The sequence below is a fragment of the Euprymna scolopes genome, chromosome 21 (genome assembly GCF_053919585.1).
Source record: "Euprymna scolopes isolate OS-2025 chromosome 21, ASM5391958v1, whole genome shotgun sequence".
NCBI classification, from domain to species: Eukaryota; Metazoa; Mollusca; class Cephalopoda; order Sepiida; family Sepiolidae; genus Euprymna; species Euprymna scolopes.
Window position 1 is genome coordinate 22,993,927 of NC_136502.1, and position 10,701 is coordinate 23,004,627.

General features: G+C 33.3%; 1 long non-coding RNA gene across 1 annotated transcript; it reads right to left on the bottom strand.

The window, feature by feature from the left end:
* Nucleotides 1–5,557: 5,557 nt before the first annotated feature.
* Nucleotides 5,558–10,411, bottom strand: LOC145243001 (uncharacterized). The gene is made up of 2 exons (XR_013862838.1): nucleotides 9,464–10,411; nucleotides 5,558–5,850 (listed from the first exon to the last, which is right to left on the bottom strand). It is a non-coding gene; the product is annotated as an uncharacterized LOC145243001 (long non-coding RNA).
* Between the last annotated feature and the right edge of the window lie 290 nt (nucleotides 10,412–10,701).

Here is a 10,701-nt window from a genome sequence, read left to right on the forward strand (position 1 = left end):
GGTTGAATATATGCTTAAGTCCGAAATTGAATGAATTGAGACACATTCAAACCCCCACCACTAATTCCGTTTGAAACCAAATTTCAAACAGGTTATATAGTTGGATAGAACACCTCATTAGCTACATTTTGAAAAAATTTTTTCGAAAATTGGTTCAGTAGAAAAAAAGTTACAACAAAATATGTGGGTTCACAAACAGGAGAGTAAGTACATAAGTGACTAACGCTTTTTTTTTATTTTGCATAACTGTTTTTGTATATAAATATTTTTTACTGCGATTTTGCCAATATAACATGTTAGCGTAACGGTTAGAGTACCGGGGTTTGGTGGAAAGATTTTAGGTTCAATCCCGTGTATCGTTTTTTTTTATAATTAAAAAACCGAACTTTTTTTTTAATAACTAATTTTTTTTAACTCTCCTTATGATTTTATAGCAAAAAATGGTGAATTTATCGATTAAAAATATTAATGAATTCTATGATATACATATTCTTTGAATGAACTCAAATTTTTCGTTATCACATTTGATGAAAAATGTAGTCCCATTTTGGCAATGCGTCTGACCAATGATGCTTTTGAACCCGCAACCAGCACTGCGATGTCATCAGCATCAGCCTGGGCATAAATATTCCTATTTTTAAACTCCTTTAAAAGAGGATTCAGCATACAGTTCCATAGTAAAGGTGATAAAATCCCACTTTGGGGGTTTCATTTAACTACTTCCCTTTTAACAGTTTCCCTCAGTAGTTCTACTTGAACTGTTCTGTGCCTCACCATATACTCAATCCATCGGATGAGTACTGGTGGCACATTGAGTTCTCGTAGCGACTTGAACATACTACTGAAGGGTATGTTGTCAAAAGCTCCAACGATATCTAAAAAGACACCGAGTGCCATCTTCTTTTTTGTTAGTTTCGCTCTATACAGATCACAAATTCATGAACCGCAGTCTCGGTAGAGACCCTGGCTCGGAACTACTGTGATTGAATGATAAATATTGCATAAATGTGTGTTTGAGAGCTAATTTTTTTTGACAATCATTAATAAATATTATAAATTTATATATTAATACAATAGCAATGCCTGGAAAAATCATGGATTATATGGAAAAATGCGTGCATGAAAAGTAATATTCTTAAGATTTTATTAAACCTGGAAAAGTAAAGGACAAGAAATTCAACCTGGAAAAGTAAAGAACAAGATATTCTAGTAAAGTAAAAATAAGAATTTTTTAGACTTAAAATATTGCAGCTAAAAATAAAATTTGAATATTGATAAATATTTTATTTATTATTTACATATGTTGTTGTTTATTGTTGAGTTAGAAAGAATTAAATGATCCTAATTCTGATATAATAAAATTATTAATTTTTATGTAAATTATAAAATTATTAATTCCATCTACTAACTAACTAACTAATGAATTAATTTATTCAAACAATTTTCATTACATAAATATATGCAAATAATAGGGGGAAAATAAGTTCAATCCAGCGACTGACACCCTTTCTAACTCAACAATAAACAACAACATATGCAAATAATAAATAAAATATTTATCAATATTCAAATTTTATTTTTAGCTGCAATATTTTAAGTCTAAAAAATTCTTATTTTTTACTTTACTAGAATATCTTGTTCTTTACTTTTCCAGGTTGAATTTCTTGTCCTTTACTTTTCCAGGTTTAATAAAATCTTAAGAATATTACTTTTCATGCGCGCATTTTTCCATATAATTTAATATTGTCTGTTTGTAGGTTATTTAATATTGTCTGTAAGTTATGTAATATTGTCTGTTTGTAGGGTATTTAATATTGTACGTTTGTAGGTTATTTAATATTGTCCGTTTGTAGGTTATTTAATATTGTCTGTTTGTAGGTTATTTAATATTGTCTGTTTGTAGGGTATTTAATATTGTATGTTTGTAGGTTATTTCATATTGTCTGTTTGTAGGTTATTTTATATTGTCTGTTTGTAGGTTATTTAATATTGTCTGCTTGTAGGTTATTTAATATTGTCTGTTTGTAGTTTATTTAATATTGTCTGTCTGTAGGTTATTTAATATTGTCTGTTTGTAGGGTATTTAATATTGTATGTTTGTATGTTATTTAATATTGTCTGTTTGTAGGTTATTTTATATTGTCTGTTTGTATGTTATTTAATATTGTCTGTTTGTAGGTTATTTAATGCTAAAACAATAAAAGACTAGGTAGGGTTTAGTCTGGTTTATGGCATGTTAGTTTTTTTTCAGGTTATTGTGTTGAAATAATAAAGACTTGGTTGGTATATTTTACAAGATATAGTCATTTTTTGGAGTTATACAATGCATAAGCATAATATAAACCCCTGTTTAACAACAAAATCTCACCCCCTCACAGTTGAGGTCATTAGATGCAGGAAAGCTCTAATGGCTTCTTTCCTTGGACTGCTAGACTTTGGAATTCTCTCCCAATTATCTGCTTCCTTGACTGTGATGGCATGCAGAACTTAAATGTAATGTAAACCGATGCCTCATCTCCTCTAAACATGGTCCCAAATAACAGCCCTTATGTCCAAGTGGCAATGTGCCTAATTTGGTGTGAGCAAAAAAAAAAAAAAAAAAAAAAGACTGGTCTGGTTGTGTAATGTTGAAATTCAATAAAAGGCTGGTTCTGGTTTATTATTGTATATCATCCAATTTTGGATCATTTAATTCTTACGTTCCTGAATTATGGACAATTCTAGCATGAATTCGTATGAGAATTGTCCACAAAGACCCATGGCATAGTGGATATAGTACTCGACATACAATTGCACCTTACCTAAGACGTCTGTCCAATCATGGCTGATGAAACTAGAGCAAGCTAAACCCGTAGATTAAATAAATTGTTTCTTTTCAAAATTCTGTGGAGATTCCCGAGTTCAACAGAAAGATTCCTGAGTTTGAAAAGATACAACTGAAAAAGGTTAGAAGTTACGTTGATTGAAATATTGTGAAAATAACAATCTAGATGATAAAAATGCCAGGGAGAATCCAAATAATACACATTTAGTTCTTATTCTTTTATATATATACTAGCAGAAGTACCCGTCGTTGACTGGGTTCAAAACCAGCCTACAGAAAATGGACTGTGATTGATGATAGTATGATAGGTTATGAAAAGAAGGGGTTGTAAAGTGATATGTTTTGATACTCAAAAATTTTACCCTAAGCAAAATATGATGAAAGTAAAGATAATTTTCGCAAAACTATATTTTTTTATATCAACTTTGTTTCCATTCGTAGCCAAAAGTGACCAACAAAATGATGTTTCCTTACAAAGAGAAAATGTTATATATATAATAATATAAATATACGAGAAATAAATGTTACCATAGTCAATAAAAGTTACTTTTATGGTAGAAAAGTTCATTGGTTTGTATTTTTAAGTAGTTTGTAAAAAAAATTTTTTTTTTAATTCACGAACCGGTTTTAAAAAAAATCAAAATGGCAGCGATTTGAAATGGAGAGCCCCGTTTTCAATTTGGAGGAGGGGCACCTGAGCATTCTGTGTTAACAATTTAAGAGAGTTCCGTCAACGTAAGGAATATTTATAAACATATTTTTAATGTTTCCGTTATTTTTTGCATGAGGAATATTTGATTATGGCATGTGTAGTTTATATAAAAATTCATCTAAGTAGTTATCGCCTCAAATTTCGTTTTAATTTCTGTTCGCTGAAATTATTTCAAGTAAAGAGCATTAAAAACTATTTCTAAACAAAAAAAAATGAACTGAACTTTTATTGACTATGGTAACATTTATTTCTTGCATATTTATTTTTTCGGGTAGTCGTTGCTAAACACTCTTACTAAATAATATTGATGAAATATCGAAAAACAAAGAAACAAAAACAGTTTTGAAAAATAATGAAGTTTTACTTACTTTAGTAAAATAATCCGAAACAGCAAAATGGGATATTAAAAAAGTAAACACGTAATTACTTTAGTTTTTTAAAAGCAAAGAATTGATATAAATATGAATAAGAAGAAAATGGCGCCCTTTTCAAGCAGAACAGCTTCATTTCAGTTTTACAGCATTGAACGGTGTAGTATTGCGCCAGCGGATTTTCGGTTGTACTATTGTACTGTAAAGAACACGCAGAAAGGGTTGTAATTAACTGAATTCCTTCTAGTACACTGACAAAAAAAGCTTAAACAGATATATAAATAAAAATAAAAAGGTTATGCAAATGTTTTTAAAAAGACACGTAATCACGTGAGCAGGATTTTTTCTTTCTTTTGACACGATAACAAGTAACGTTCTTATTTTTTATTATTTATATATTTATCTATTTCAAAAGAGTTCCACGTGCAAGTGGAAAAGGAAAAAACAGAGTTATGCAAAATTTGTGTCAAGAATTGTCTAAAGTTCCGACTTTTTTTTTTGGCTTTCACTTTAATCAGAACGGGAATTTATGAGGTGAATATATTCGACAAAATATGATTCAACTCAAAAAAATAAATAAAAGCTAACGTGAATTAAGATTAAAGTTAAGGCGTTATTGTGGACCCTCACCCCTTTAAAAAAAAACTTGTTAAACTTTGTGACATATTTACATTCTATGTAGGTCAGGCGCGAACGAACACCCCATAATTTTATTATACCATATCTCTTCAAACTGAAACATAATTATCAAAGTATACTTACGCAAATAGATATGAAAAGTCTTTGTTAAAGTTTGTGCCATATTTCCATGAAGTACAGGCGTGAACGCAGACCCCCCAATTTTATTATACCATCCCTATTTAAGTTGAAGCATACTTATTAAAGTATTCTTATGTACATCTATATCAAAAACCCTTGTAAACGTTTTTTTTTTTTTTCATTTTTTATTTCCATACTTTGGGGGCCAGGCGCGAACGCAGACCCCATAATTTTTATGAGTCACCATTCTGCCAGATCAAACATACCCATTCCTGATCCTCGATACATCTTCTATCATTATATGTAATCAGTTTTATAAAATAGTCAACCATATAGGAGCCTATTCGTAACCAGACACACACACACACACACACACACACACACACACACACACACACGCACACACACACACACACACACACACACACACACATACACAGACGTTCAGCTTTATATTATAATATATATATATTTACTGTAGAACCCCGAGATACGGCATCAAAAATTATTAACAAAATACAGTACAGTTATAATACACATGTATATAATCAAATAACATTATAAATTACACCGTAAGACAGGGAAAATACGGTAACCAGCGCCCGGAAAAACATCATATTCCACATCATAACCAGAAAATTCCTTATCCTAGCACCATCGTATCCCAGGGTTCTACTCTATATATATATATATATATATATATATATATATATATATATATATATATATATATATATATATATATATATATATATATATACGCACATACGGTGAGGTGTTTGTAATTTTTGTTTTCACTTGACATGAATACAGCCTTAATTTGGGTTATTCTAATTAAGAATATAAAAAGGAACAAGTCATTGTAAACGGTTTATGAAACACAAGTTGTTATTTTACTCATAGCTGGAGATGGAGTGTTCATAACTTTTCCAATTGTATTACAATGCAAGTAAATAATCTGGTTCTAGTTGAACTCGGCAACGCTGATCCCCTCGTCTGCTTCAGTCACCATTACACTACTTGTGTTTCCTTCCATTTTTAGACCATTGCTCTTTGACAAGACTTATTCCTTTGATTCGGTTTCTGTGTTTCGTTGTCAGTCAAAAGCATCATCAACGCAAGATTTAAAATAGAACGTAATACCTTCCATCTTCCTTTTTCCCTTTCAATATTTAATGATAGTTCTGTTGAAGAAACCGACAAGAATAAACAGAATAAAAATGTTGGAAATGGCTATGCCGATAATTATAGACAGTCAGGAAAATATTTAATAAAGAATAATTATGTAAATATTTTAGACACTTGAAATTAACAAAAGGAAGAACTCTTTGGTCTTTCAAATTTTTGCTTTTTTTGGTTCTTGCTTTTTCCGTCTTTTCCTCAGAGGTGTATCACGTGATTAGAAATAAAAAAAAAAATTGTTACGTTGTTTGGTGACTGTAATTAAATTCCTTTCAAATTTAATTTGCTTTTCAAAACATGTTTTTTAAAAAATAAAAATTTCAGACTAAAATTTAAAAATATATTGTTTGAACAAAAGAAAATGTTGGTTTACAGCTTTTGATGCTAATTTAGCTGTTTGCTTCCTTTTGCGAAAACAATTTGGAATGATTAAAAACAGGTTCTCTTTTTTTGTTAGTAGTTGTAAATAAACCTATGAGTATTTGTTTTTATAGTACACTACAAAATGTTGTTTTTGTTGTATGCCATTCACCCTAGACAGGTTGAACCGGCTTTCTGTAAAGGAGGAAGTTTCAAGGGGGTATTAAATTCACAGGTGGTCCCTGGTCGCCTGTAATGTGTGGTGCATTTTTTGGTCAGGAAGCCAGTGTTTTCACACGGCCTAATCTGGTAGCACTAGATGCTTTAACGGGTGTTACCACTCTGGGCCAACTTGGACCTGGGAGCAATGGTAACCTACGGAGCAACTCTACATTCCCCACAACCCCCAAATGGTGCATCACCACAGGATGTCTTTTTAAGAAAGGAGAAACACAATGTTGGAGATTATAACAATACTTTTTATTATTCCAAGTGCTATTCTCATTTTGGCTCTTATTCTCAAAACGTTTCAAACGATGTGACCTCTGACCTTCTCAATCTTCCTTGTAAGACATTTACAGCAAGAACTCATTTTGCTACATTAGAAAGGGACTTTCCTTTCTCCCTCTATCTGCCTATTAATAGGCGGAATTTTCATAAACAGAGTTTCTTTATAAAGATTCCTCACCTGCGGAACACATTTTTTTTTAGTTTTGTTCACCCACAAACAATGTATACTGCCACTTGGGCGTTTGAGACGATGTCTACTGGAGACTATGTGAGGTGAAAAGTGAAATGTATATTCACATTACATATAAAACTTCTGCGTGTTATAATACAGCCAGAGAAGCAGGAAACAGGGAGGGGATTCCAAACTTTTTGCAGTCAGGATGAAGAAACTTAGAGTAGAAGGCCCTCTGGCATCTTGGGACTTCCACAGTAAAGAAATGTGATTTTGCTGCTAGACAAGTTTGTCAGGTGTATGTACGCCGCGATGGCACAAGTGCAGGGTTGCTTTCATGCTGATTATACTTTGGTCGTCTTCAAATCCAATGTTCACAAATTTGTATCAAAAACTGTTCACTAATTAATAAGTTCATACCGTTGATCAGTACTCCTATAGTTTTCCTCATCTTTTAACTGACAATCATTTTTATCTTGTTATCATTATCATTGAATTAATCTTGGCCTTGATAAGCAGTGACTTCATTTTGAATATAAGGAAAGGGTGCATTTTATTCAAAATTGTACATCTTTATGTTGAACTTAACTTTCCTATTTAATTCATGAGAGTAGATTGTTCTTAATCTATCAGCCAATACCGTGTAGAAATGTTAAAAACCAAGTTTATTTCGATAATCTATATGTAATGTATTGTTTAGATCAGGAGTCATTCCAAGAAATATCGTGGAAGATGATGTACTCTGAATGAAAAACGTTTGAAAGAGAAAACTGAAATGAAACTACATCAAAACGCATCAAAGTTTTGGCAGAACAAAAATCTTCTGACAAAAAAAAAACAAAAAAACAAAAAGAAAACATGGAAAATGAAATTTGTGTTCCTCATGGGTTGTTACCTAAGAACCAAATACACTGTTTCTATTCTATCTGCAACAGCTTTTTCATGAAGAATACAAGGAAATAAAAAAAAATAGACTATTAGGAAAGAATGTTCGTTCACATCCACCATATTCCTCAGATTTCACCCCAAACAAGGTACAGTGCCACTTTGATGTAGGGGGCTACTATCGGGGACATAAATTGCAGGGATACTATGTAGGGAGTTGAGAAGCAAGATGTCTGTTTACATTACACTTGAACTTCTGCGTGTCAGTACAGTTGGGGAAGCAGGAACCCAGAAGGGAATTCCAAAGTCTAGCAGTTCTGGAGAAGAAACTAATAGGGTAGAAGGCTTTCTTGCATCTGGGGATCTCTACTATGTAGGGGTGGGACTTTGTTGCTTGTCGAGTTTGTCAAGGGTATTTACGTTGAGGAGGGACAAAGGGCTTATAGTTCGTCAGAGCATCCGCTATCAAAATACTTGTAAAGTAGGCAGAGGGATGCAACATTTCATTGATGGGACAGAGGTTGAAGCTTAGATGACAGTTCAGGACTTATCAAATTAGTGACTCTCTTTTGAACACTGTCGGGGAGCGAGAGACTAGTAGCAGGTGCACCAGCCCAAATATGACAACAATACTTTATACATGAGTGAATGGTGGCTTTGTAGAGGTACAGGATACTTTCAGGCATATGGAAATTTCTAGCATGGTAGAGAGAGGCCACCTTCCTCACAGCGGCTTTGGCAATGCTCTCGATGTATCTGTTCCAACTGATGTTCCCTGTAAACGTCAAGCCGAGGAGTTTGAAAGAAGTACTTTCAAGTAATGTATCTTTAGCCATAGCTATTGATGGTTGAGATGATGAGGTATCCTGTACCTCTATAAGGCCATCATTCGCCCATATATGGAATATTGCTGTCACATTTGGGCTGGTGCATCTGCTACTAGTCTCTCGCTCCTTGACAAGGTTCAAAAGAGAGTCGCAAACCTGATAGGCCCTGAACTGGCATCTAAGCTTCAGCCTCTGTCCCACGACAAAATGTTGCACCCCTCTGCCTGTTCTACAAGTATTTTAGTGGTGAATGCTCTGACGAACTGCAATCACTTGTGCTCCCACGATGTGAGCACCTGCGACAAACCTGACAGGCTGCTAAATCCCACCCTCACACTGTAGAGATCCCTAGATGTAAAAGATCTTTCTACTCCAATAGTTTCTTCTCCAGAACCGCTAGACTTTGGAATTCGATTCCAGGTCCCTGCTTCCCCAACAGTACTGACGTGCAAAAGTTCAAGTGTAACGTGAACCGACATCTTGCTGACCAAATCCCTACATAGTACCCCAGTAGTTGTTGCCCCTGATAGTAGCCCCCTACACCAAAGTGGCAATTTGCCTTGTTTGGGGTGAAAATGTAATACAAAAAAAAAAAAAAAAAAGAAGGCTTCTTGTAATTATTGAAGGAAACAAGTTTAGTCTTAGCAGCATTGAATGTGACCATTTCTGTCCCCATTCCACTACAGACTGGACGTCTTCATCTAGTGTTTCTGCCATTTTCTTAGATATATGTTCATTTGTTTTCCTCTCGTGCCTGTTATAGAGTATGGTATCATCAGCAAATATACCCATCTCAGAGACAATTTTATCAGGGATATGATTTATGAATATTAGGAATATTTAAGGAATAAATGAACTTACCTAGAAACAGTAAATTGTTACATTTAAACGTCATGGCAGTTATGGCTCTAGAATCATGACGTGCACTTCTGTAACATACTTGAAGTTAAAACAATTTTTTTCTTATTGTACCACTGTGTTTGTCTTGATTATTGCCGAAATGCAAGGCTACAATAATTTAAATCAGACTGACCCATTTATATCCTTGGCCTTTTAGTTAGGAGCCAAAATCTAGGAGCCACTAGTGTAATATTTATTTCGATACTACACTTTATATTTTCTGTTCTCGATCAATGAAGGAGAAATCCTTCTAAACTGTGGCAATTAATAATTTTTCTTTTTTTTTTTTTTTTTTTTTTTTTTGCAATCTAGAGTTCTTGTTTTAGGGGGATTGGATTTCCCTACCTTAAAACCGACCTTTTACCTAACTTTGCCCTCGTGGGGAGGCAAGTAAGACCAGTTTCTTGGAAAGTATCAGAATTTGCTTCCATTACTGATGACGAGTCAATCTTGAGAAATTAATTTTCTTTCCGACTCATTCTCATTACTGTTGAACAGGATATCAAGCGAAGAAGATACTGAAGACGTTTGGCTCACTACTATAAATTGATACCACAATTAGCTTAATGACGGCATAATAGAATCGAGCCATTTATCCTATTAATACGTCAGTTTTGACATCAAATCTTTCCGCGATCCGCCTGTTACTCTAACATGAAAACATAATCACAGCTTTCAAAAGATTATTGTAAAAGTCTGTTGAGACTGACAGGCAGACATGGCGAGTGGATTGAGTTTGATTTTTTTTTTTTTTTTTTAATCACGTAGATCTCCACTCCCTGTGAGGAATTGTCTCTCAGGCAGTTTCAAATAATCTGCTGTCTTTCTTACATGTCATGGTTAAGTGACAGTTTTAGTCATTTAGAACTGCTTTAAAGCGTCACTCCTCACTCATTTTTTGACCAAATTTCAAACAATTATTACAGTTTATAGATCACCTTCTCAGCTATATTGTTGAAACAAAAATTCAATTTTCGTTCAGTAAAACAAAAGTTATGATTAATTTAATGGTATTCAAAATCATAAAAATATGTAAGGAGGTGAGCGACGTTTTTTTATGACTGGTTTCCATAGCAACCACGTCACTTCAGCGACTACTATTGCTACTAATTCACTGCTATCGCGAAAAGAGAAGTAACAACTGAAACAGATAGAATGAAAGAATGAAAGAGAGATAATTGGGGGATTTTATTATTTTG